At 32.1% G+C, this 26,264-nt stretch overlaps 1 protein-coding gene across 5 annotated transcripts in view; it reads left to right on the forward strand.

The window, feature by feature from the left end:
• The window catches only part of LOC115883323, a 168,019-nt gene that overhangs the window by 130,184 nt on the left and 11,571 nt on the right, over positions 1-26,264 (forward strand). Inside the window, exon 1 of one of the 5 annotated variants that reach the window (XM_030901672.1) lies at positions 18,280-18,414. The exons of 3 other annotated variants lie outside the window; for them this stretch is intronic. The gene's annotated coding sequence lies outside the window, so the exon portion shown is untranslated. Of the gene's footprint in view, positions 1-18,279; positions 18,415-19,349; positions 19,444-26,264 lie in introns of those variants that run through there. One more of the 5 variants, XM_030901671.1, reaches the window with a different exon arrangement.

Below are 26,264 nucleotides of genomic sequence, written 5' to 3' on the forward strand. Positions count from 1 at the left end.
TTGTATTTGTATCTCTTCTACATTTTTTCATTATATGTATACATTCTAGTATGACGAGCAACCTTTTCAGATCAGAGACACTGCGACCTTTTCAGACCTATTGTGGTCCATTCCAGTAAGTTACTGTTGCGAGCCGGTGTGGACTCGACCTAACCTCACAATATGGCCCGCCCTCGGATGACCTTAACATCGCATAGACACCGCAATGATTCATTCGTTCGAGAAGAATCGAGACCCACTAGAATGGACTAGTACATACGAGAACATTCGAAAACCTTCTCTATGCGCCTAACGATCTTTGGATCCCACATTTGCCAGGCTGTCGCACTGATTTAAAATGTGTTCTGTCGTTTCTTCTTTAAGTGGGCCACACTGTGCCGGTCAAGCTTAATCACGTGACTAAAAGTTTATTTGCAGTTATAAATATACAGTTGACGCGCTAAAATTCAAAATAAATTCTTAGTTATAAATCGTTTGTAAATAGTTCTATAAGTCTTTTATCGTTATTATTTTTGTTCATTAGTGTTAAATAAATAGTGTTTAAATAAATTGTGACTTTCTATCCACACGGAACCGACGAAAAACGTAACATTACATTATCCAGTTCTACCCTTTCTAAAAAGTAAATTCTAATAACTTGAAAAGTGAACCCTCCATATTATAGCTGTTTATCGATGAGCTATCATTGCCTAATACAAAGGATCCCATATTTGCCAGGCTGTCGCACTGATTTAAAATGTCGTTTCTTCTTTAGTTCAGATTGACAAAATTTGCACACGGCTGCGTCCGTCAATCCCATCAACTTTAGGTGCCTATTAGCACAGAACCCAAAATATACATGTAGCCATTATACAGGTTGTTAATTTGTTTATGGTTGAAATATGGCAACCTCGACCCGCTCGTCGATAGACGACGCGACAGGACGAATCTGCAGAAAACCCTATAAATGCACGCGTTCTCAATAGGCAGTGTTGCCATTCTGTTCCCCTATAAGTAACTGTCGAGTTAACAACCTGTATACACAAATATATATGCTGGGCTGGACGAAATATGCTGGGAATGACTAAGAAAGACCGTAAAAGAGTAGAGTGGATACGACAAAAGACGCAGGTAATAGATGTCATCCACAGAGTCAAATCCCTCAAATACCAATGGGCAGGACACCTGGCAAGAACAGACAACAGATGGACCACAAAAATTACCGCATGGTACCCACGAGGAATTAAGAGACCTAGGGGAAGACCTAGACTCTGAGATGGGACCATGATATTAGGAAATTAGCAGGGATAACTTGGGTCCGCATAGCCACCAATAGACAACAATGAACTCAACTACAAATAGAGTATATGAGGGTGGCTACACCATAATTAGAAATGGTTGAATAAGCTGAAAATGATGATGATGATGATGATGATATTATTCGGCTTAGAATGCCCAGCAGTTAGTATACCCACTACAGCTTTGGCAGATTTTCTTTCTTTGTTTATAGAAACAGTAAATTTTGGCAAATGTTTACTAGGTACTTTTTGTCTCTGCCTGGGTGATTTTCTTCACCATTCTAGAAATTTGTTGGCCATCCAGTGTTTTGTGGCCTTTCTGTTGCTTTTGCAGCATAACAGAAGAGTTCTAGGTCTATGGATGGCATTGATGGGTCTTGTTAAATTTCTTGTTAAAGCTATACTTAATATTCGGTGGCTTTGATATCTGTTGCATCTATATGGGATACAATGTTGATTTATTAGATAATATATTAGGGTTACTATTTAACAAAAAAACCTGACCGTAATTATTCCGTTAATCTTTGTTGTATTAAAAGAGTATTTCTTTAAAAATTAAACCATATTTAGACTATCTATTACCCGATTTAGCGGAAACTTTATGTAAACATGCCACCTTTGCATGACTTCTTACTTCGATGAATCGACCAAAGTTTGAACGATTATCTATTCGAAACTGGCGGAAACGTATATGAACACATTAAACGTTGGCATCATTTCAATAGCATTAAGGAAGTCGTTGTTGTCATGGCCGGTCGCTGTATAGATTTTTCCGAAGCATTGCGGAAAATAAACCACCACCGCCAGTGATAAATGCATTGCACACATTTTTAGCTGTCTATATTAGAAAACACGTACCTGTATCTTGTTTGGAATAAAAAAAATAACTCGTAACAAATTGCTTGTGATTAAACAAAAAAATAGACGTCAGAAAAAGCCATGCGACAAATTTTACATATTTCTTTCTTTACATTTATTTGTTTTATTAGTTATTTATTTTATTTTTACCTTACAAGCATTTTAGTAGGGGAGCCGAAGATGCTGGATCCCACCCCTAGAGACCCAGAGTAGGAGGACTTCATTTTCTGTGACTATTTTTTTTAGCTTTTCTACGCATTCTTGTACTAGGCATCTCTGTACTAAGCATCTCTGCACAAGTTTTGCCTTGCTGAACGTTGCTCTAGTTTTGTGTGCCAAGCAGCTGCTCTATAGGTAATCATGGATTTTACTATCATGGTATACATCCAGCGCAAAATGTTAGGTCTTCTGCATATTTTGAGAACATTTATGGCTTCGCTTGTAATATTCTTAATAATCCTGATCTAGAGAAGTTAATTATAGTAAACTAGCGTGTACCCACGACTTCGTTCGCGTTGAATTAATCATTTGTAATGGTGATGATGAAGCAAAGCAAGAATTTCCATTAACATACAAACTGGAAAAAAATTTCTCACGTTTATGTCAGCATGAGAAAAAACAATATGGCAATATTATTATATTTTGGCAGTTAATCAATTACCCAACACCCTGTATGATTTTTTTTTAAAATTTCAAAATATGTAAAAAAAGCAAATAAATTATGCTTGTCCAAGCGTTTTCCCGAAAGACTAACCGTTTTTTAAATAACAAATATTGTAATATTTGAGAAATCCCTCCGTATCGAACCTCTACACCCCACAGTCAATCCGTTTACCAAAAATCAGCTTTAAACGTCAAGCAGTTTAAGCAGAATCGTGATTACACAATGGTCATATTTTATGAAACACCCTGTATAAATTTATAAAAAATCTTAAAATATGTAAAACAACAAAATAAAATATACGTGTTTAAGAGTTTTTCCGAAAAACTCACCGGTTTTTAAATAAAAAAGATTTTAATATTTGAGGGATAGTTTCACCCCCTTAGAATTCGAGTTTCGAAAAATCCCTTCTTATCGAACCTCTACACCCTAAAGTCAATCTGTTTTCCAAAAATCAGCTTTTTACGTCAAGCGCTTTAAGAAGGATCGTGATTAATCAATGACCAGATTTTTCGAAACACCCTGTATACATTTTTAAAAAATCTTAAAATATGTAAAAAAACAAAATAAAATATACGTGTTTAATGTTTAAGCGTTTGTTCGGAGACTTGACCGTTTTTAAATTAAAAAATATTGTAATATATAAGGAATGGTTTCACCCTCTTGGAACTGGAATTTCGAAAAATCCCTTCTTATCGAACCTCTACACCCTAGAATCAACCTGTATGCCAAAACTGAGCTTCTTACGTTGAGTGGTTTGAGCAGGATCGTGATTAATCAGTTGTGTCATATGTCAAAAATGACAGGCTTTAGAAGAAAACGGAGGGCAGTGTCTCATTAGGGGATGTGATTATCTACAACTTTTAAATGAAAACTTTTTGTTTAAAATAGCTTATAATGGAGTTAGGGACAGTTTTTAAAATAGCCGAAAATTTGTTTTTTTCGAAATATCTAGTAAGCCCTGAACTTTTTCAAAATCTGAAAGGCGCATATTTATGACCCCACAAAACTGCAATTCTTTCCCCATTTAACCGACTCTCTATCTCCAGTAGTTTCCGAGATACCCATAGAGAACATCGTAGGAAACTCACCCTGTATATTAGTATAGATTAATAGTGCATGCGCCCACGTATTTCTAATAACGGTAGAATATTAATCTCCGTTTTTTTTCATAATTTCAAAAATTAATTACAAAAATTCTTTTCGAACGATTGTTTGCTCTGATTCATCGAATATTAATGGAAATTATTTTATTATTATTACAAAACTGCAAATGCCTATCAAACTTGAATATCTACAGACATAACAAAAAGGGAATACAATAGCGACAATTATGCATATCTAGTTGGCGCTTGATAAATTCTTTAAAAAAAAATCTAAAATGGATAGGTCAGGTGATCGAGAAGGCCCATGCAATTGGTCCACCTCTTTCTATTCCTGAGTTTGCATAATTATGATGTAAATAATTTTTAACATTTCTTTCATTATGAGGGGGGGAGTCGTAATAAAAGTCATGTTGGAACCACTCTATTGATCAAAAGCGGAGTATCTACACGCTTTTCTTCATTTGAAAAATTCATATTTACAATTTTTGTTTATTTTAATTTACAAAATTTGGAATGTGACAGCTTCACATTTCCGAGAGCAAAGACGATTAAACTTGTTTCCATGGCTAACTAAGTGAAATTGTTTAAAAATGAAAAGAATTGGCTATAACTCTGTAATTTTTCGAAGAAAACATATTATAGCTTATATCGCTGAAAAGCTTTAAAAATAGCGCTTTTTATGAAGTCATATAAAACATAACTATGGTTTCCATTTAAAAAAAACATATGTTTGTGTCATATGTCGAAAATTACAGGCTTTAGAAGAAAACGGAGGGCACAGTCTCATAAAGGATGTAATTATCTACAACTTTTATTTGAAAATTTTTTGTTTAAAATAGCTTATAATGGAGTTAGGGACAGTTTTTAAAATAGCCGAAATTTGTTTTTTTCGAAATATCTAGTAAGCCCTGAACTTTTTCAAAAATCTGAAAGGCGCATATTTATGACCCCACAAAACTGCAATTCTTTCCCCATTTAACCGACTCTCTATCTCCAGTAGTTTCCGAGATACCCATAGAGAACATCGTAGGAAACTCACCCTGTATATTAGTATAGATTAATAGTGCATGCGCCCACGTATTTCTAATAACGGTAGGATATTAATCTCCCGGTTTTTTTCATAATTTCAAAAATTAATTACAAAAATTCTTTTCGAACGATTGTTTGCTCTGATTCATCGAATATTAATGGAAATTATTTTATTATTACAAAACTGCAAATGCCTATCAAACTTGAATATCTACAGACATAATAAAAGGGAATGCAATAACGACAATTATGCATATTTAGTTGGCGCTTGATAGTTGTGAACAAGTCAGCAAAAATCAATGGTTAAATTTAGATTCGATAATTTTTTTCACATTAGCATAGTTTAAAGAATTATACAATTATATAATTCTTTAAACTGGCGCATTAGTATGGCAAGTCAGATTTGTCTATTCTTAATGTGAAAGAAACTTAAATATATATGTGTGATTTAGTTCTATATTATAATTCACTTAGATAATTTAGACTTTGAGAATTTGAATGAAATTTAGCAGGGTATTATGCAAAAGATCCTTGTATTTAAATTTAGTTTAACCTTTTTTATCATTAAACAGGCTGTCCAATAATGATATCATTGATAATCGAAGAAAAAAAAATGATGAGCCTTTTATTTCTATTTGATTTTTTTACATTAAATATGTAGATTTACTGGAATATTATTATAATTATGCCTTTAAAATCAATACCGCCTTCTTTAAATTTTAAAACTTTGATATTCGTAACTTAATTGATATGTGAGTATTTATCTTATTCAGATATAGCCTCCGAAGTTTTACTTGCTCACTGCTTTGGTTTTTAGATCAACATGGTCAAAAGACCGATCTTAGCAAATATGACTTGTAGTTTGCAGCTTGCACATCGTAACAATCCTGTACCATTTTTGAAGTGAGTGTGTTATTTTTCCAAAGAAATTTTACCTAATAGCCAATTTCATAGTTTCCTGTAGGTACAATCATCATTTTTATTCACTACCACTGCTGGTTTTATGGTTTTATCTTATTTTTCAGCCCTTGATTCAATAAATTCACACACAACATGGCATATTGGTACTTTTTAAAACTTTTCTGGTACTTTTAGTAGGTTTATCCCACTTCTGATGTCAGAACATATTACATATTTTCCAATTAAAATACTGGATAACTCCTCTATTTCTTCGTAGTACTCAGGATTATATAAGAGCGACCCGACATTCTCAATTGACTAGATTCTAGGCCAAATATCTAGGGTCATTCTCTGTATGACATAGAGCTAAAGCTCACATTTATATAGGGTGAGTCTTAAATAAGTGCAAATATTTTTAGGGGTAGTATATTTCGACCCTAGAAACACGATTATGAGATTTTTTACTCGAAAAAAAATGTTTCTTTTATCGAGATCTACCAGCCCTGAAAATATTTGCACTTATTTAAGACTCACCCAATATATTGTTCTAGTGGCCCGATTTTTTTAAGCAACAATTAAAGTCATCTGTATATAATACAAGGAAATACAAAATTTTCCTATTTTAGCGAGAGTTTGAAACACCCTGTGTAATCGTTTAACAAAGTAAATAATTTAAAAACCACTTTATCATGAAGGTGCATCTGTTCTCAATAGTTTGTTTTTTGAATCATCTCAATAGTTTTTTTTGAGATATTTGCTTTTGAGAAAGGCTTTGGAATATGACTTTATTCAATGACAGTTATTTACTTTGTTAATAACCCAATTCCACAGTGTATTTCAAATTTTCGCCAAAATAGTAACATTTTTTGGTTGTTTTATAAGCTCATATTCGCTTATTAGATAAACAACGACATTTTCAGAATTTTACCATAAGTAATTTTTTAAAGATATCTAAACAGAACGCTTACCCTGAATAACACTGCCATAATATATTCTAGTCTCTACTAATATAAAACGTATCACTTTTCTGATACACAAATGAGATAGATCTTACACAATTAGAAATTACTTATAATCTATGTCTCACACCTAAACTGTTTAGATTAATTATCTTTCCTAGATGTTGCACCTAGATTTTAAAGCAATGACATCGTTTACCTAAAGTCTGACACACTAAAACCATAAATAGGCATACATTTTGTATATGTAATTTTTATTTTTATGGGCGTATTTATTATCATAGAGTTTTGCCCAACGATGGCAAACAAATCAAAAGTTTTTCAAGGCTTAAAAATAGAAGTAAGCAAAAGGATAAATGATCAGGAAAGGGATATTTTTATAGTATTTTTAAGACCATGCAATGATGCATATAACGCAAATGATGCATGTATGCCTATTTCCTTTCTGAAATGTTTTAAAATAATAATAATACGTCTAATTCTTATAATATCAAATTGATTATATTTTGGATGTATAAATAGTTCTTTTTTTACATTAGTACGTGATGATTTACATCTTATTTCTTAATTTTGTTGGTAACTTTATTGAAAAGATAACTTTAGAAATAGACCAGGCTATCCAAATATGTTTTTAAGCCGTTGGGTTAGTTTTTCTTCCAATTTGGTTACTAAGAAGGGGTAATTATAGCGGAAGAGGTTGAAATACTCCTTCCGCTTATCTTCAAAAAGTCAAAAAATATATACGTAGTGCGTTTTCACAGTACATATAAAATTTCATTATTCAAATACTTTTTTTATGATAAAAAAATAGAAACATTTTATATTTCTGCCATTTTAATATATAAACGGTCGATTATTAGATAAAATATACAAAGTACAGCAAAAAGTTAAATACAAAAGTTATCTTGTTTTTAAATTTCTATTAGCCGGTAGTAAATTTAAGTATACAAGGTCGGTCATAAGGTTGTGGCACATCAAAATTTATGACAAAAAAAATATTAATTAAATATAATGTCATTTTAACAGAACGTCAACGGTTTCTTGCAGACGTATCTGTTTTAAAAAGTCAAGTGTTCTCGAATAGTTCAATTTAAATATTTTAAATAGTTTTTTTCTTTATTCTTTGTATTTTTGTGCTTCCGACGACGGAAAGAGATAAACTTTCCGAAACGTTAAGCATTTTTTTCTTTGTTAGGCAAATTTTTATAACTGTAAACATAACTTCTGACAAGCGGCGTCCGTTTAGGTTTAACGCAGAAGTGTTTACAAAAAATTACTATTTTATTTTGTAGATTTTTTTTGCAGTGCAGTGGCGAAATACCTATAATGATTTTTTTTTGGAGAGATCAAAATTTATTTTTTTTAAATGCAACCCCCTGTATATTATTGCATTATTGCCTTAAGCACCTTTTTACGTAGAATTTAATGGTTTAAGTATAATTTTTTAAAAATTATTAATTTAAGAGTTATCAACAGAAAACTTGATTTTTTTATGGGATACCCTGTATATATTTAATGTATTGAAAAGAATTTAAAATTGCCTTTCCAAAAATATAACACACTTGATATTTTGCTCGATTTCTCTTCGAGATATAGAGTATATAAAAATTCGCCCGCTTTAAATAAGTAGGCTTTGAACGGCACCGGCTGTAATGCAAAAAAATTCTAGCTGTGAGCATCAATTAAAACGAAAATAATATTTGCTATGAGAAATGCAGAATTTTATAACAATTTAAAATATATTTAACCAACATTAACGCATTTAAACTATATCTAATAACAATAAAAATAAATAGCAAACCAAGACATGAGATTTTGCTACAGGTGTTCGACATATCGACCGTCTTCTGTTATGGACAGACGGGGCAATTTTTGAACATTTCTCGCGGAATTCATTAACTCAGTGGCGGTGAAAGATACCCTCTCAATACTGCTAAGTATTTTTAATTCTTGTCTAGATTATAAGGAAGAATAAGGAACCCTTTATTCTTCCGCAAATATATCCATAGGATTAGATCCATGGGCACTAAGTCAGGCGGCCTCGACGGCCAACGGCTGTGCTCTTGGTTAGCCATCCAATTATGCTTGAAATTGGCGGCAAAAATTTGCTGACCACTTCAGCGTCCAGAGACGGTGCGTCGTCTTGCTGGATAAATATGTTTTCGAGTTCCATTAAAGGGCATATCATCAATAAGGGGTCCAAAGCCTACTATTTTTATAACTGTAAACATAACTTCTGACAAGCAGCGTCCGTTTAGGTTTAACGCAGAAGTGTTTACAAAAAATTACTATTTTATTTTGTAGATTTTTCTTGCAGTGCAGTGGCGAAATACCTATAATGAATTTTTTTGGAGAGATCAAAATTTATTTTTTTAAAATGCAACCCCCTGTATATTATTGCATTATTGCCTATTTCAATTCCTCTTTCAATTTTAAGCCATAATCATAATACACATAATGTACCTAAATTCAACCATTTCCGAATTATGATGTTTCGATTTTGAATGTTAAACGAAAATTTTGTAATTTCCAGACTTGATTTAATCTCATTTTATACGTCTATAAATGCTAACTTGAAAACTAATGTCAAATATTATTAAGTATCACCAAAGAATATTATAATTTTGTATAACAGGTTTCGTAGAATGGTTCGATTTTTGCTTAGAATTGAAGGAAGGATTGAAATATGCAATAATATAGGGGGTTCCATTTAAAAAAATGAAACTTTGATGTGCCACGACTTCATGACCGACCCTGTATACTTAAATTTATTACTGGCCAATAGACATTTAAAAACCCTATATAACTTTTATATTTAACTTTTTTGCGGTACCTCGTATATTTTACCTAATAATCGACCGTTCCCATACATATCAGCGACCCTGTATAACAAACTACCCTTTATTTTTACTAGTGATGGGAAAAACCGATTAATTTCAATAATCGAGTACTCGAGTTTTAAGCGATTTCAATAATCGAGAGATCGCTCGTATTTAAAAATACGGTTTTTCGCCCGTCGCGCGTCGCTTGTACTCGTAACTCCAAGCAGTAAGCTGCGTACGCAGAGCACATATTCTTTCGGTGATGAATGGTAAGTATAGCAAGCGACGAGAGACTCGCTTGGTCGCTTGATTTAGGATTTAGTAGTTTATTTTAAAGCATTGTCGATGTAGGTCGTAAAATTTTGTCACTCAGATACGCAACGGATAACGTCGTATAAATTGGCTATCTGCTTTGAATAAGAAGACTAAGGAAGGAGCATATCAAAAATCTTAGGTACACCGCGATGGGCCTCAAATATGGCCGACTTAAATTCCGGTTTATCAGTGTCGTTCTAATTTTATTTAAAAAATGTAAAACTATGATGTAGGGTAGACGTGGGGTAGACTCAATAATTTGTTGTTTTATTTTACGTTGTGAATAAATGTTGGTAGTTATTAAAATTGTTATAAAATATATAATTCTAATAAAAATAGATAAGTTATAATAAGTATTTATTAACACAAACATCCGATACGCTACTGAAGCAGGTAAGTCAAATTAACGTATCTAAATTCTTTGACATCTAATCTTTGACAAGTAATAAATAAAAGCTAAAATGCAAGAAAAATATATAATTTAGTTAATTTAAGTGAATTTCATAAATGATCGGTTTACTACACGTATGTATATTATATAGTCACTTACTAGCGAAAAGTTGTTCCATTATTTCACTCAATTTTTGCCGAGATCTACCGCACGCTACACAACCAACTATTTTAGAGTCTTTTTTCGATAAATCGCGATAGTGTCACTGTTAATTTAAGTTCTGCCACAATTTCAACTAGATTTACTACCTTTATACAACTATCAGTAGTAGAATAAATAATAAATAACATAAAATAAGCTCCGTAAAGACTGACAAATCCAAAAAATTTCAAATCAAATTCAAATGTGTCAAATGAATCGTCAAACAGAACTGTCAAGGATCCCCACCCTAGAGAGCTTTTATGGTGGCTTTTCCGCCCACCATGCATGAATACATGGATAGCATTATGCTCCTTCTGTAGTCTTCTTATTCAAAGGCTATCTGCAATATATGTACGCTTTTTATCAAGTTTGTCACATTAAAATTGGATTTCAATTTATTTCGCTTGCGTTTGTCGCTCATAACTCGTCACTTGCATCGCTCGTTCATAATCGAACGATGTCGGTTATTTCAATAATCGAGTACTCGAGCGAATTCCCTTAAAGTTTTTCTCCGTTATTTTTAGTCACCCTGTATAATCAAAATTAATAAAAACAATTGTAATAAAAGCAATGACCTATAAATTATTATTAATTAGAATAAGAATACGAATTAAAAAAACATTTCTGTAAATTTTGCTTCCAAAAAACAATGGCATAAATAGTATTTTTGTGCAAATTAGTTAGTTATTAGCTGATATTAAACCATAATTTGACATAAAATTATATATCTTCTTGAACTGACATTATTTTGGATGTTCTATAATAGTCAATACATGATACTATCAAAATTAATTGCGGACGAATAACGTAGTGTTTGATTTCATACTGTTTGAATAAAACTTATGTTTTTAAATAACAGAATTTTTTAATCCGCTTCTGTATGTTTTGGATACTGTTGTATTTAGTGGTGGAGACATAGTCAGTTGCCAGTAGTGCAGGAAAGACACAAATTGACATAACTTTGAAAAATGTATTCGAAGTAAACAGATATTTCCGAGAAACAATTATATTTTCTATTTCCAGTATTCTTCGATGTTCAGTGGCATAAGAAAATATTTGTACAATACGATGACTTGCGTAAAGGAAAATTTACCTATACACAGAGCCACAGGTGAAACAAAATTAAATAAAAACTCAAGTGTAATTGTATGTAAACTAGTAGGGTATTTTTAGAGTGACATGGCATTTTTTAAATACAAAGTTAAAAATATAATCGAAATACTTACTTAAAAGTATATGCCGGGTTGATTTTCTATAGTCTATAATACATAGATTGTTTTTTTTTTGGATTTTGAATTATTATGCCCAATTAAAGTATGGTATGCGTCATCTTTTGTCCATTTTACGAGCCCTAACAACTAAATGTCCGGACAAACAAAAGTTTATTAAAAATTTTTATTTTCATTAACTGAATTATTTACATTTAAGAAATACTTTTTAAATATATTAAAATCTAACATTTCTAATGAGTATTTAAATAGTTTAGTTTCTATAAACATTAAAATAAACTGTAGGCCAATAAATAAACAAAAAGATTGCACAAAATCGTGACAACTAAATGTTCGGACACTTTAAAAAATAACTGTTCTGATATGGCGTTACATCGACATGAACTTTTGCAACCACTGCAAGCCTGTTTGGCATTGTTTTTATTAATGATTGACATACGCCAGAATAAAAATTTTGCCATAATTCACTTAATATCATCGTCAAATGGGCAACGGTTTCTTGAGGATCGTAGCACAATTTTTGTTTTGTTTTATGCCACATGTCTCGATAACATTAAGATCCGGACTGTGCGAAAGCCATGAGGGAACCTTGATGTTTATGTCCCTAAACCATTTTTAGTAGTTTTAGCTGTCTGGCATGCCCCGCCATCTTGTTGAATTATAAAATTATTGTCCTGGTCTTTACCAGAACAATTGGTTACAAGGACCTTTGTCCTTCCCACTTGACACAAGAATATTTTTCAAAATTTTTTGATTTTTTGACGCATCAATTATGCCTTCTACCACCGCATACTTTTCTGGGCCTATTTTGGTCATACACCTTCAAATCATAATGCCTTTAGGAAATTTCACTGTCCTTTTGAGGCAATCTTTATCAAATAGACACTCTAGCGGTGTTCGATTATATTTATTATATCGATATTAAGGTGGCTCATGTGCACATGTAATCCGTACAGTTGCCATTTGCGATTGGAATTATTAGCGTCGGATTGGGAAATAATTAAATTTTTTACCTTAATGTCATTTTTGTAGTTTCTGACATCAGAAGTTCCAATCCGACGCTGTTAATTCTAATCGCAAACTGCAAGTTCAAGGATTACATCTGCACGCATGCATGATCTTTATGAAAGATGGACAGTGTAATTTCTTAAAGACATTATGCTTTTAGAGTTTATGCCCGCAATGGGTCTAGGAAGGTATGAGGTGGTAGAAAGGCACAACTAATGTGTCAAAATATCAAGAAATTTTGAAAAACAGTTTTGTGCCAAGTGCGAGAGACCTTTACCAGGATATGAATTTTATATTTCAACAGGATGGAGGACATGCCATATGGCTAAAACTACTAAAAAATGGTTTAGGGACATGAACATCAAGGTCCCCTCATGGCTTTCGCACAGTCCGGACCTTAATGTTATCGAGACGTGGCATAAAACAAAACAAAAATTGTGCCACGAGCCCCAAGAAACCGTTGCCCATTTGACGATGATATTAAGTGAATTATGGCAAAATTTTTACTCTGGCGTATGTCAATCATTAATAAAAACAATGCCAAACAGGCATGCAGTGGTTGCAAAAGTTCATGCCGATGTAAAGCCATATTAGAACAGTTATTTTTTAAAGTGTCCGAACATTTAGTTGTCATGATATTGTGCAATATTTTTGTTTATTTCTTGGCCTACAGTTTATTTTAATGTTTATAGAAACTAAACTATTTAAATACTCATTAGAAATGTTAGATTTTAATATATTTTTAATGTATTTCTTAAATGTAAAAAATTCAGTTTATGAAAATAAAGGTTTTTAATAAATTTTTGTTTGTCCGAACATTTAGTTGTTAGGGCTCGTATGTCAAATTTTGGAAAATATAACTTGTTTTTTTTTCATAATTTTCAACTCCCTGTATGCTATATACGCACTTTCAATAGTGTAAAGAAAGTATCAATATTATTTTGCTATTTTGTATAATAAGGGTTTCATGTTACTGAAAATAATGATTTGAATATCTATTGCATTCTATAATATCAAAGGAAAAAAGATCAAACAAACCAATTTGTGGTGAACTCTTGAAAGATTGTGTTCCTTCAAATCGAGGATCTCGAAATAAATACATATTTGTTTCATTCGCTATTGGTAAACATGTTCTGAGAAGGAAAATATTGTGAATAAGTTGATAGAAAAAATATACTACGAGTATAGAGATTTTGAAAGGAATATTTCCAATTAAGGTTGATGTCAAATACAAAATTCATATGTAGTTATTAAGACAACAGGATACATTTATTCTATGTTGTCAAATTGAATTTTAAATTCAATTTGACAACAATTTAGCCGAAATCTAACGTAATAAGGTTTTTTTCGCGAAAAAAAATTGAATATATGGAATTTTTGGGAAAAAAATTAATTTTTTTTAAATTTTCAGTTAAAAAACATAATATCTTGATAATATGGCAACATAGGTAGTAGATTAAATTTACAAGAAAGAAAACCCAGAAAAGATCAAGTGGTTCTCAAAATTTAACCAAAAATCATATTTTTAAAATTTTCAATGTAGGTAACTCGGTTATTTTGGAGTTATTTCAAAAACGGTAAAGAGAAAATATGTTTCTTTTATCAAGATCTACCAGCCCTGAAAATATTTGCACTTATTTAAGACTCACCCTGTATAGCTAAGTTATGAATTATGTTTTTATGAATCTATATTTACTTACTTTCAATGTGATAAACAATGATTCAGTATTAAAACTAAAAAAAATTCGGTCTTTCATTGTCTTTATTCAGTGATAGTGAATATATACAGTGTGTCCCAGAAATAAGTGCAAGTATTTTAACTGGTAGTATAGTTCAACCCCAGAAATACGCCTATGAGGTTTTTTTCGCGAAAAAAAAATTTTGAAAATTCGAAATTTTTTGAAAAAATTTAGGATTTTTTTTTGGTTTTTAGTTAAAAACCATAATTTCTTGATAATATGACAACATAGGTATTAGATTTTATAAGAAAGAAAATCCAGAAGAGATCCAGTGGTTCTCAAAATTGTAGCAAAAAATATATTTTTTTGGAAATGTTCAAAGTAAAATAACTCCGTTATTTTGGACTTATTTTAAAGACGTCAAAGAAAAAATATGTTTCTTTTATCGAGATCTACCACCCCTTAAAATACTTGCACTTATTTCTGGGACACCCTGTATTAAATGGTTCAAGATTCAAGACCAATGCCATTAGTACCGCAGTCGTCAAACCCAAAATCTGGCTTCGATATGTTGATGATACCTTTATAATCTTGAATGGAACCACGGAACCGATAGACAGTTGGATTCCTCTCTCAATCATCTCAATTCACGAAGTAACTCAATCAGATGCACAATTGAGAAAGAGAAAAACTTCTGTCTACCGTTTCTAGATGTTCTTGTCAGTAGAAGCGATAGATCCATTAGCAGTAATGGTAGACAAAATTATATCAAATTGTAAAACTGACTCATTGGTTTATCGACCTAAGGAGGATGTTCTCTCTCTCTTGACTATTCTATAATATGTAAAAGGAACATCAGAAAAGATCAGGCGAACAGCCAAAAATTATAAAATTAAAACTGTCTTCAAATCTGGATCGACTCTAAGAAGCGTTCTAACAAAAACAAGACCGGAGTCATTGAAACAAGAGAAAAAGTGCATCTAGCAGGTATCTTGTGAATGCGGTGAGTCATATATTGGAGACTTAGCGAGCACAAAAAACATGTACAAAAAGATGAAACTATGAAGCCAGATATTACGGGCCATGTTTGGTCAAAACAGCACAATATAAAGTGATCAGAAGCACTGGTTGTCCACAGGGAACCTCATTGGGAAAAGCGTAAATTTAAAGAAGCCGTTTTTATTGCAAACAATAATAACATTTTTAGCACAATCCTAGTACGGAAATATCTACGTTATGGCAACCACTGATAAAACGCACGAATGCAGGCATTCTAAGTGGTCAACCTCACGGTTGACTTCACTCAGCACAGTATAAAAGCTCATTAGTTTTAGAAGTCCGAAATTCTTTTAGTTTCAAAACGAATCAATATAAATGAATCAATTTTCTATATACACGTTACAAAACCTAACCAAATAAAATAGATAAGTGTTCGGAGTAAAAGTAACGAATCTATTAAGGAATTAGGTTAGATTTCAATGTAAACGATCTCGAATCATCCTCTAACCTTAATAACTATGGTTTATCGTCGATTACGAGATGCCTAAGTGCATCAGCCGAGGAATCTTGATTCGGTGAAAAGTGTGCCAGTCGGTGCACTTGCCAACTTTTAAACGGCCACAATTGGGTTACGAGAGTATCGGAGGACTTTCGATTTCGACGAGCTATCGTAAACATTACGATGTTTAAGACATAGCAATAGTAGGGGAGCCCATGATGGCTAAATGGGGATCTGCTCGAGCGTCAAGTAACCAATTTTATTGTGAAAATTAGATGCTAAAATGAAAAAGAGGTTATATGATGTGCTCTTTTAATGATGGACGGAGCGTGTACAGGTTTTCAAAACATTTTTACTATTTCGTGGAAATTTTAAATACGGCCTCTTTAAATTTGCGCTTTTTCCAGTGGGATTCTTTATGGACAACCCGGGTTTCCTACCATTTCATGTTGTGGTGCTTGGACCACACATGATCTGCAATGCCTGATCCATTCACCTGACCATTGTTTCGCCTCTTTGCGTATGTTTTCTGTGTTCGTCAAGTCGTACATGTAGACGTTTTGTCTCTCCAATATACGACTCACCGCACTCGCAAGGTACCTGGTAGATGCACTCTTTTTCTTGATTTGATGATTCCGGTTTTGTTTTTGTTAGGACACTTCTTAGAGTGATCCTAGACTTAAAAACAGTTTTAATTTTATACTGGCCTTAGCTATTCGCCTGGTCTTCTCCGATGTACCTTTCACATATGGAATCGTCAAGAGATAGAGAGAGAGAGGTTCAATGGTTCATGGATCCATTGCATCTACTGACAAGAACATCCAGAAACGGTAGACAGAAGTTTTTCTCTTTCTCAATCGTGAATCTGATTGAGTTACTTCGTGAATTAAGATGATTGAGAAAGGAATCCAACTGTCTATCGGTTCCATTCCAGATTATAGAGGTATCATCAACATATCGAAGCCAGATTTTGGATTTGACGATTGCAGTACTAATGGCATTGGTATTGATCCATTCCATATGTATATTCAGTATCACTGAATAAATTAAGACAACGGAATCCGAAATTCTTTTAGTTTTAATACTAAATTATTGTCTACCACATTGAAAGTAATACAGATGCATAATAACATAATTCATAACTTAGCTATACAGGGTGAGTCTTAAGTAAGTGCAAATATTTTCAGGGCTGGTAGGTCTTGATAAAAGAAACATATTTTCTCTTTACCGTTTTTGAAATAACTCCAAAATAACCGAGTTACTTTGAAAATTTTAAAAAATATGATTTTTGGTTAAATTTTGAGAACCACTTTTTGTTTTTTTTTCTTGTAAATTTAATATACTACCTATATGTTGGAATATTATCAAGATATTATGTTTTTTAACTAAAAATTAAAAAAAAATCAATTTCTTTCCGAAAAATTCTAAATTTTCATTTTTTTTTCGCCATTCTGAAGCAAATCCGTTTTAATATTCTTATAAGTCTTAAAAATAAGTCTTAATTAAGCAGCAAATATGGTCTTTCTCGATGACATAATGTTTTAACTAGTCCTTTCTTAGTTGCTTCAGAATGGTTTGACTGAAAACTTAAATAGTGCCCCGTGTGTGTCGCTTCCACAAATATTTCTTGTATATAAATATTTAATTTTCTTTTCTGTACAAACGAGTGGGAGTAGCGAAAGACACAAAATAACAATTTTTTAAAGCATTGTGGCGATAGACGAATCTTTCTTAGATTTTGAGTTTGGCATGTAAAAAAGAGAACTTTTTCAATACGTGCGAGAAAAGAGGACAGTGAGATCAAACAGAGGACTGTCCTGGAATAGAGGACGGTTGGCCACCCTACCGGAATTCCAAGATCCCGGTTTGGAAACCCTAGAAACTCTAGATCGGGTATAACATTCGACCAATATCGATGGCACACATTCATTGTCTAAATTCAAACGAAACCTTGCTTTTCAATATATACATAACAATTTATTTCCCAATACACCACTGATATATTCATTTCACTTAGGTCGAACCGAAGTATTAGGTTAGAATTTATGTGACCCGCTTAATTTATTTGAAATTGTGTCGTAATTTGACACACTTGGAAACATGTAGCACGATGATTTTTTTAGCAGCGAAACTATTTAGAAGTTTAGATATACTTTGGCAACAGACAACAGATATTTTGTTCTGAAATCTATTATTATTATTTCATAAAACTTGTTTTTTTCTATATTTTCATAACAGTTGGTTATTAGTTTTGTGATATCTCTGAGTGGATCTAATAAGTTTTTTTGATAACTCTGTTTTTATTCTCGTGATTACCCCTTATTATTGTTAATAAATATTAACAAAAACATCATAGAAAAATGTGTGTGTTCTTATAACAAGTGCGTTGAGATGAAAATGGTTCTGTATTTTCATACAGATATATTCTGTGTCCTAGTTCGTAGGAACGTTTTAAGGATTCCTGTGAAGTACTTAGCATTTGTAAGTTTTCTCAGATTTTTATTAGACATTAACTTAATAATGACGGCTATTCTAAATACCTTTAGTCTCTTTTTATCTGAATTATACAGTATGCCCCCGAATCGTCTTTACATAAGGATAAACTTTATGGTTTATTATTGACATTTTGAGAGAAAAATAATTTTTTATGAAAATAATTTGCTTGTTCTAAAATGGCTAATTCCGTTTTTACCTTTTTAAGTTTCAATGTTAGAGAAAAATAATCATTTAGTTTTCATTCAGTGATAAATGGTTCTTATTAATTTTAATTAACGTCTTACTTTTTGCTGTTGTTAAAGTATTACAATAACCGTAGCATTGAACTAAATAACTTTTGTGCTTCTTCAACATTTTAACACAGCAAAAAATATGATGTTAATCAAAATTAATAATAACCATCTATCGAAATATATTACCACAGAAAGGCGTTTTGATTTTTAAGAATTAGAAGAAATTCAACCCTATTTTCATATTGATTTTATTTTTCTCTAAAACGGTATGGAAATTTGGAAAAATATAAACGGGATTAACAAATTTAGAAGAAGCAAGAATTTTAGCGAAATTTTAATAATGAAGAAGTTGTTCCTCTTGTAAAAACAATCCGGGGACATACTGTATATATATTTTTTATTTTGACTGTTTTTTAATATTATTTTGAAAATTTTTAATTAGCATAATTCATATTAATGGATTTATGCGAAAAATATCCAGGGTTTGTGGTAAAAAATATTCAAATTAATTTTTTCATTTAAAATACTTATTTGTTTCAAAATTTTTGACGTAGTCGGAAAACACATTTCTTTGTTATTTTGTTTTTGTATTAAAGAAAAACATTCTAGATTTAGATGAAGAATTAATATACTGTTAGGGCTTGAAAAAAGCGACATTGTTAAAATATTTTAAAGGAATGAAAAATCAATAAGGAGCATTAACAACATTCTTTGTGTAAAATATATTTATTTATAAATTCTGGTGTGTGATATACAGTTTGATGGAATTGAAGCAACTCGTCTAAGTTTTGTTTATAATATTTTAAATAAAATCTTACGATCAAAGAGTTTTAAGTGGGCTTTTATACTTTGACAGTTAAAAATCTTTCAATCTATAATAAAAATTCCCATAAGAAAAATTTATATATCTGCCATCGTTTAAAGCTTAATCATAAAAGGTTTTCATCATACTGTAACTTAGAAGATGACTAGTTTATTTAGAGTTTGATGGCATTCAGTGACCTTAGACGCTATTCCTTGGCTTGTACTCCTCTTTATTTTTTAATGACACTTACTGCCAGTTAAACTACCTAACCTAACCACTTTTTTTTAAATAAATTTGTGTGTCTGGCAACGTCCTTTCTGAAAGCCTTTTTTAATTTTTCTATAATAAGTGTTATTTTTTGACAAGTTTTATGTCAATTTTTAGTAAACGATGTCTAGAGATTGACCTCGCAAAAATTATCATCGATCGTCATTTTCCAGCCCTTTTTAACGCCGTTTTTTTCCTCATAAGGTATATAAATAACAAACACTTTTATCAATAATAAAAATTCTGAAAAACCTATAATATTGTATTTCTGTATATTAACAGATTTTTCATAGTATTTTCTAAATAATATATTGGGAACCCTCTGTATAATTATTTTTATGTAACAATTCTTTATTAGATACTATGTAAAATATAACGTTTCTGGTTCTGTAATGACGGAAGCTTTCACAACTGAACTGTTACACTGTTACCTTTTCAAAATTTATGTTTTTAACCGTGTCGAAACGTGGTAGTTTTCCAAGGCATATTAACCGCTTAAAATTCAATAACAACAGTTTGTTTATCGCTGATGTTCCAAAGTTTATAATAAATTTGCTATTACCTGATGATATTATTTACTTATTTAATTATAATATAAGCTCACTCTCAACGTAATATTTGTCAGCACATTTTTATGATAACTTTATGAATTTTAGGGAGCTGATAAAAGTAAGAAATGGAAATAGTGGACGAGACTCCTGAATTATTAAGGAAGAGTATTGATAGGCGGGTATTATAAAGCTGTCAGTTTCACTGAAGCTATGATGACTGATTCAATGTAACTGAGAGATGGAGAATAGCGCTTGTGTCTAGACATCTTTCGTTAATTTCGTATACATAAACTGTCTAGAAAATTACAACCACTTTTGTAATGAAAAAATCAGTTTTGGAAGTCAATTCTGTCAATATTTCTTTAAAAATTGAAAAACTGAGGCAAAAAAAACATTCTCACACTTCAGTTTAGATTATTCGAGGTAGGGTTCAGAACCGGGAAATACCGAAAGTACCGGGAATTCTTTTGAGACATCAAAGAACTGGGACTAAAAATAAAATCCCGGTTCTTTCAGTACTTTCGGTACCGAATTTTTTTTACTAGTTAATAATTGGCGCCGGGAGGCACGTATAGCCGCCCATACAGTCTGACAAACGGATCTGAAAAAACGGGGCAACGGCAAGGGGATCGCAATTTTCTAAAATCATGACCGATTTCATTCATAAAATATCCACGAGCGTGCGGTGTTTCATAAAAATATATCAGGAATTTTTATAATATTTTCCAGTAGAATTTATAATATTATTTTACTTTAAATGTACCTACATTTTGTTTAGTCATTTACCAAATATAGTAATATTTGTTAAAACGCGTGTACTAATTACAATAAACACAAATCAAGTTAAAGATATGAAACACAATACAATAACACCGCCACTGGATTTTTCAATAGTAGTGACTGTTTCTACTATTCCTAGAGAGGGGCATAAAGTTGGAGGTAATGGCGACAAGACGTGCGAGAATCTCGACCAATCAGACTGGTTGAATCCGCGATGCCATGATGAATTTTGTCAGCGTTGCCAGCTTTCCCTAAGCGGACGTTATTTTTAGGAAATACTTTACCTTTTATAATAGGCAGAATGAGGGAGATCAGTTAATTAAATAAATACACATTAATACAATAAGAACAACGTCAACATATTAGCATATATATAATTATGTATGCTGAAATGAACTAAAATATATTCAATTTATAGGTAATATCGAGCAACTTTGCTTTTCTATAATTAAACGTGACAACATCGACATTTTTTGCCCGAATTCCTTCCTCTGTTTTAGATTCGTTTGTCAGATAATACTTGATATTTTTTTTATCTCAAAAACTGAGACTGACTGATTTTGATGTTATTACAAATTTTGTTGCAAATATTATTCCTAATCTTAAATTGAAAACCGCGTTTCGCTAGCTTCTGTAATTTTGGAGTTACGATTTTTTTAAATTTTTAACCCCCTCTCATACCCCCTTACCAACCTCCCACCACCACCAAAAACTAATGGCCAGATTTTCTGGTGCCACAGTATTTTTTTGACAAATTTGGTTAAAATCGGTTTAGCGGTTTTTGAGTTATCCTGTTACAGACGGGCAGACAGACGGACAGACATACAGACAGACAGACACCATGAAAATATTTTGTATTTAGGTCATTTATGACCCAAATAACTCATTTTGAGTGAAATTAAAAAAACTTTTTTTTGCCGATCTTAATAGCCTGTCGGTATGGTCGGCTTAAAATTAATTTTTGTTACATGCGAAAGTCCATTGATACTTTCTAGCGGTCGAAATCAAACTCTTCTAAATAAATAGCGTTGTTCAATATATTAATTATATTTTATGTTGTTTTTATTAATTATTTGCTATTGTTTTTATTAATTAAGAATTTGCATTTTTTTGACTGATTGTTTAATAATTATCTTCATTAAAAACACATATTTCTATCGATTTTATTTTTGAAAACCATCCCTTGCTTGCTGATTGACGAAATGTGCCATCATTTAACAAAAAATTAGCCAGTACCGGAAGTAGGTACCGAAAAAAACGGGAAATCCCGGTTCCTTAGAGGCGTGGTACCAAAATTCCCGGTTCCAACAAACGTCTCCGGTTCCGGAAACCCTAATTCGAGGCGTCAAGTTGCAAAACCCGCCTCAGTGGCGGATATAGAGGGGGGCCCATGGGGCCCGGGCCCCCCCTAAAATCTGTAAATTGGGTTAAATATTAGGCTTTTGGGTTAAAAATGGCGTGCATAAAAGGCATATTTGGCATTATTTTTTATTTGGGCCCCCCCCTAAAATAAATTTCTGTATCCGCCCCTGACCCGCCTTATCCATTTTTAATCAATTAAACCCTAAAATATATACATAAACATAGTCCCAAACTGCAGCAAAATCCGTCTTATACACTTATATTTGCTTTTTATTGTCATTATTGTTGCAAATCCCGCATTTTTCATAGGCTTTTTGCACAAATGTAATATTACTACTGCCGTCTTATCCACTTCAAATCCTTACCTAATTTTAATAAAATAGGATATCTAATAAATCCCAAGTTAGGATGCAAATATCTTGCTGTAACAAAACCCACAGTAAACATCATACTGCAACAAAACCGGCCTTATCCGAATTATTTTTGTGTTATTTCTCTTTAAAATTTAAATATTAATTTTTATTTCTAGAAAAACGAGATACCATAACAATGATTCCACTCAATAGACACGTTGTTTGTAAAATAACGCTTCAAATATTATAATATTATTTGTTAAAACAGTATTTGCGTATTTTCTCGAAACAACGTTTTTGGGATAAGACGGGTTTTGCAACTTGATGCCTCATTTGTTCAGTCAAAATGGACAAAAGGAGAACTACCTTTCTGTTTCGCTGAAAGTATTTAGATACTGATCGGTTTCACTGACAGCGCGTACTGAAATTCATTGGTCGTTCAGTTTTGTTAAATCAGCCAAACTGCTTCAGTGAATCTTATTGAATCAGTCAAATTGCTATAGGAGAGAACTGGTCTACATTAAATAGAATTGGTGCTCGGATACATAGATAAAATATAGGTATACTTGTGAAAAACTGATGACACTTTCACAAGTACATGGATAATTAATAATTTATCCGCTGTATAATTAACATCAGCATAGTTAACACCATCGCCAATTCCAGACTTACCGCATTTTGTATATAAATCTCTGTATGTTTATTTAAGATAAAACGACAAATCTTAATTCCATTTTATGAGAAGATTGCGATGAACTTGACACAGAATCACAATTTAATTGAAAATTGTGAAATATATTAACTGCATTTGTTTTGATTTTTTGTTAAGTAATTATATATCGAGAAACTATGATTACGGGCTCGTAGAATTTGACACTTTATGTCAGTTTAATAATATATTTTCGTACTTTTATGCTTAGGCATAAAACTGCTTACTGTGCTTACTTTTATACCTAAGCAAAGTACCTAAGCGTTAAAATGACTTTTTTATATTGTCAACTACGTCGCAAAAATTAATACTTTTATGACGTTTGAAAAAGAAAATAATTTTATTTTTTATTGCTAATATAAGTGTATTAAAAATATATTTTAATAAGAATCTAGAATATTGGACAGACATATTGGCATGATATCCGAATTTTGTTGAAAATAGTATATCACCTCATATATTTAGTACGTTACAATTAGATAAAATGGAAATGAAATCGTGATGGACAAGCTCGTTCTGTTTATAAAGTTATATTTTTGAAAATCGTATATTTTCCTGGAAACCAACGTAAAAAGCATTCTTTCCCAGTGACGAAACTGCCAAGTTTTTTTTTAACCTTATGAATGATGGACAGACATTATACAGTTTATATATTATAAGTACAGGGTGGGTCAAATTCGATGCTTTTAAATGGAAACACCCTTTTCTATAGGAGATAGACGAAAACTAATATCGGTGTCTGGAGCTCAATTTTCATCAAAAACATGATGGTGAAAACCGCACATCAATATCTGTTACCGTTTCGGAGTTACCGGGTGTTTTTAAAAAATGTGCATTTTTAACAAATCGCTGTAACTTTTTTACTATGGAAAATGTTGTATTTCTATGAAAACATTTCCAAAGCACCTTTTACGTAGAATTTAATAGTTTAACTATAATTTTTTTAAAATTAATAATTTAAGAGTTATCAACAGAAAAATTGATTTTTTATTTGGGACACCCCCTATATTTTTAATTAACTAAAAAGGATTTAAAATTACCTTTCCGAAAATATAGCACACTTGATATTTTGTAATAATGCCCTTCGAAATACTGAATTTTTAAAAGTTCGCCACTTTTAACTAGTAGGCTTAGATTGAGGAGACCCTTATTGATGATATGCCCTTAATGGAACTCGAAAACATATTTTTCCAGCAAGACGACGCACCGCCTCTGAACGCTGAAGTTATGAGCAAATTTTTGCAGCCAATTTCAAGAATAATTGGATAGCTAACCAAGATCCCAGCCGTTGGCCGTCGAGGCCGCCTGACTTAGTGCCCATGGATCTAATCCTATGGATATATTTGCGGAAGAATAAAGATTCTTTATTCTTCCGTATAATCTAGACAAGAATTAAAAAATACTTAGCAGTTATGTGAGGTTATCTTTCACCCCCACTGAGTTAATGAATTCCGCGAGAAATGTTCAAAAACTGCCCCGTCTGTCCATAACAGAAGACGGTCGAAACCAAACCAAATCGAACACCTGTAGCAAAATCTCATGTCTTGGTTTGCTATTTATTTTTATTGTTATTAGATATAGTTTAAATGTGTTGATGTTGGTTAAATATATTTTAAATTGTTATAAAATTCTGCATCTCTCATAGCAAATATTATTTTCGTTTTAATTGATGCTCACAGGATTTTTTTGCATTACAGCCGGTGCCGTTCAAAGCCTACTTATTTAAAGCGGGCGAATTTTTATATACTCTATATCTCGAAGAGGAATCGAGCAAAATATGAAGTGTATTTTATTTTTGGAAAGGTAATTTTAAATTCTTTTCAATAAATTAAAAATATACAGGGTGTCCCATATAAAAAATAAAATTTTCTGTTGATAATTCTTAAATTATTAATTTTAAAAAAATTATACTTAAACCATTAAACTCTACGTAAAAGGATGTTTCGGAAATGTTTTCATAAAAATACAAAATTTTCCATAGCAAAAAAGTTACAGCGATTTGTTTAAAATGCACATTTTTGAAGAACACCCCGTAACTCCGAAACGGTAACAGATATCGATATGCGGTTTTCACCATCATATTTTTGACAAAAATTGAGCTCCAGACACCGATATTAGTTTTTGTCTATCTCCTATAGAAAAGGGTGTTTCCATTTAAAAGCGTCGAATTTGACCCACCCTGTACAGAATTTACACTATTGCCTGCTATTGCTCCTATTGCTACTCACGAGCGCAGATGTCCTAAACTTGTAAACTGCTCCGAAATGTCACTGCGATTTTCTTGGAACTGGAGCAGTCACATACTGCGACGTTGGTGGAGCTGTGACAAAGTAGCGGACTGCGATTTCACAACCCACCTCTACCAATATTTGAGACGGTTTACAGAGGTTAGTTCTACATCTTCAATATCAGTCGTATCAAAGTTTATGGCACGAATAGTCCTCTCGACGCACTCAGTGATGAGATGTTCTGGTGGTTCCCCATATCACAGCCCATATTCTCCGCAGATTCTGCAATTGTCGTTGTTTTTAAGCTTCAGTCTACTGAGGTGTTTATTGTGGAAACACTTTCTTGTTAAAACCCCGTGACAATCTGAAGATTGTCCTTACTTAAATCAAGGAAAATCTTTGATTTTCTCGGTCGTAAGTTCTGAGAAATTCTTTCGGCGGTCTTAGACCGTTGGAGGATTGCCATTCCAGGTGACGGATGAAATCATCCAAGTCCTTGGTTTCCACTTGGGAAGCAGAACAGTTCTGATCCAGTTAATGGAGTATT

The sequence above is a fragment of the Sitophilus oryzae genome, unplaced genomic scaffold (genome assembly GCF_002938485.1).
Source record: "Sitophilus oryzae breed Bouriz unplaced genomic scaffold, Soryzae_2.0 scaffold_186_pilon_pilon, whole genome shotgun sequence".
Lineage (NCBI taxonomy): Eukaryota > Metazoa > Arthropoda > Insecta > Coleoptera > Curculionidae > Sitophilus > Sitophilus oryzae.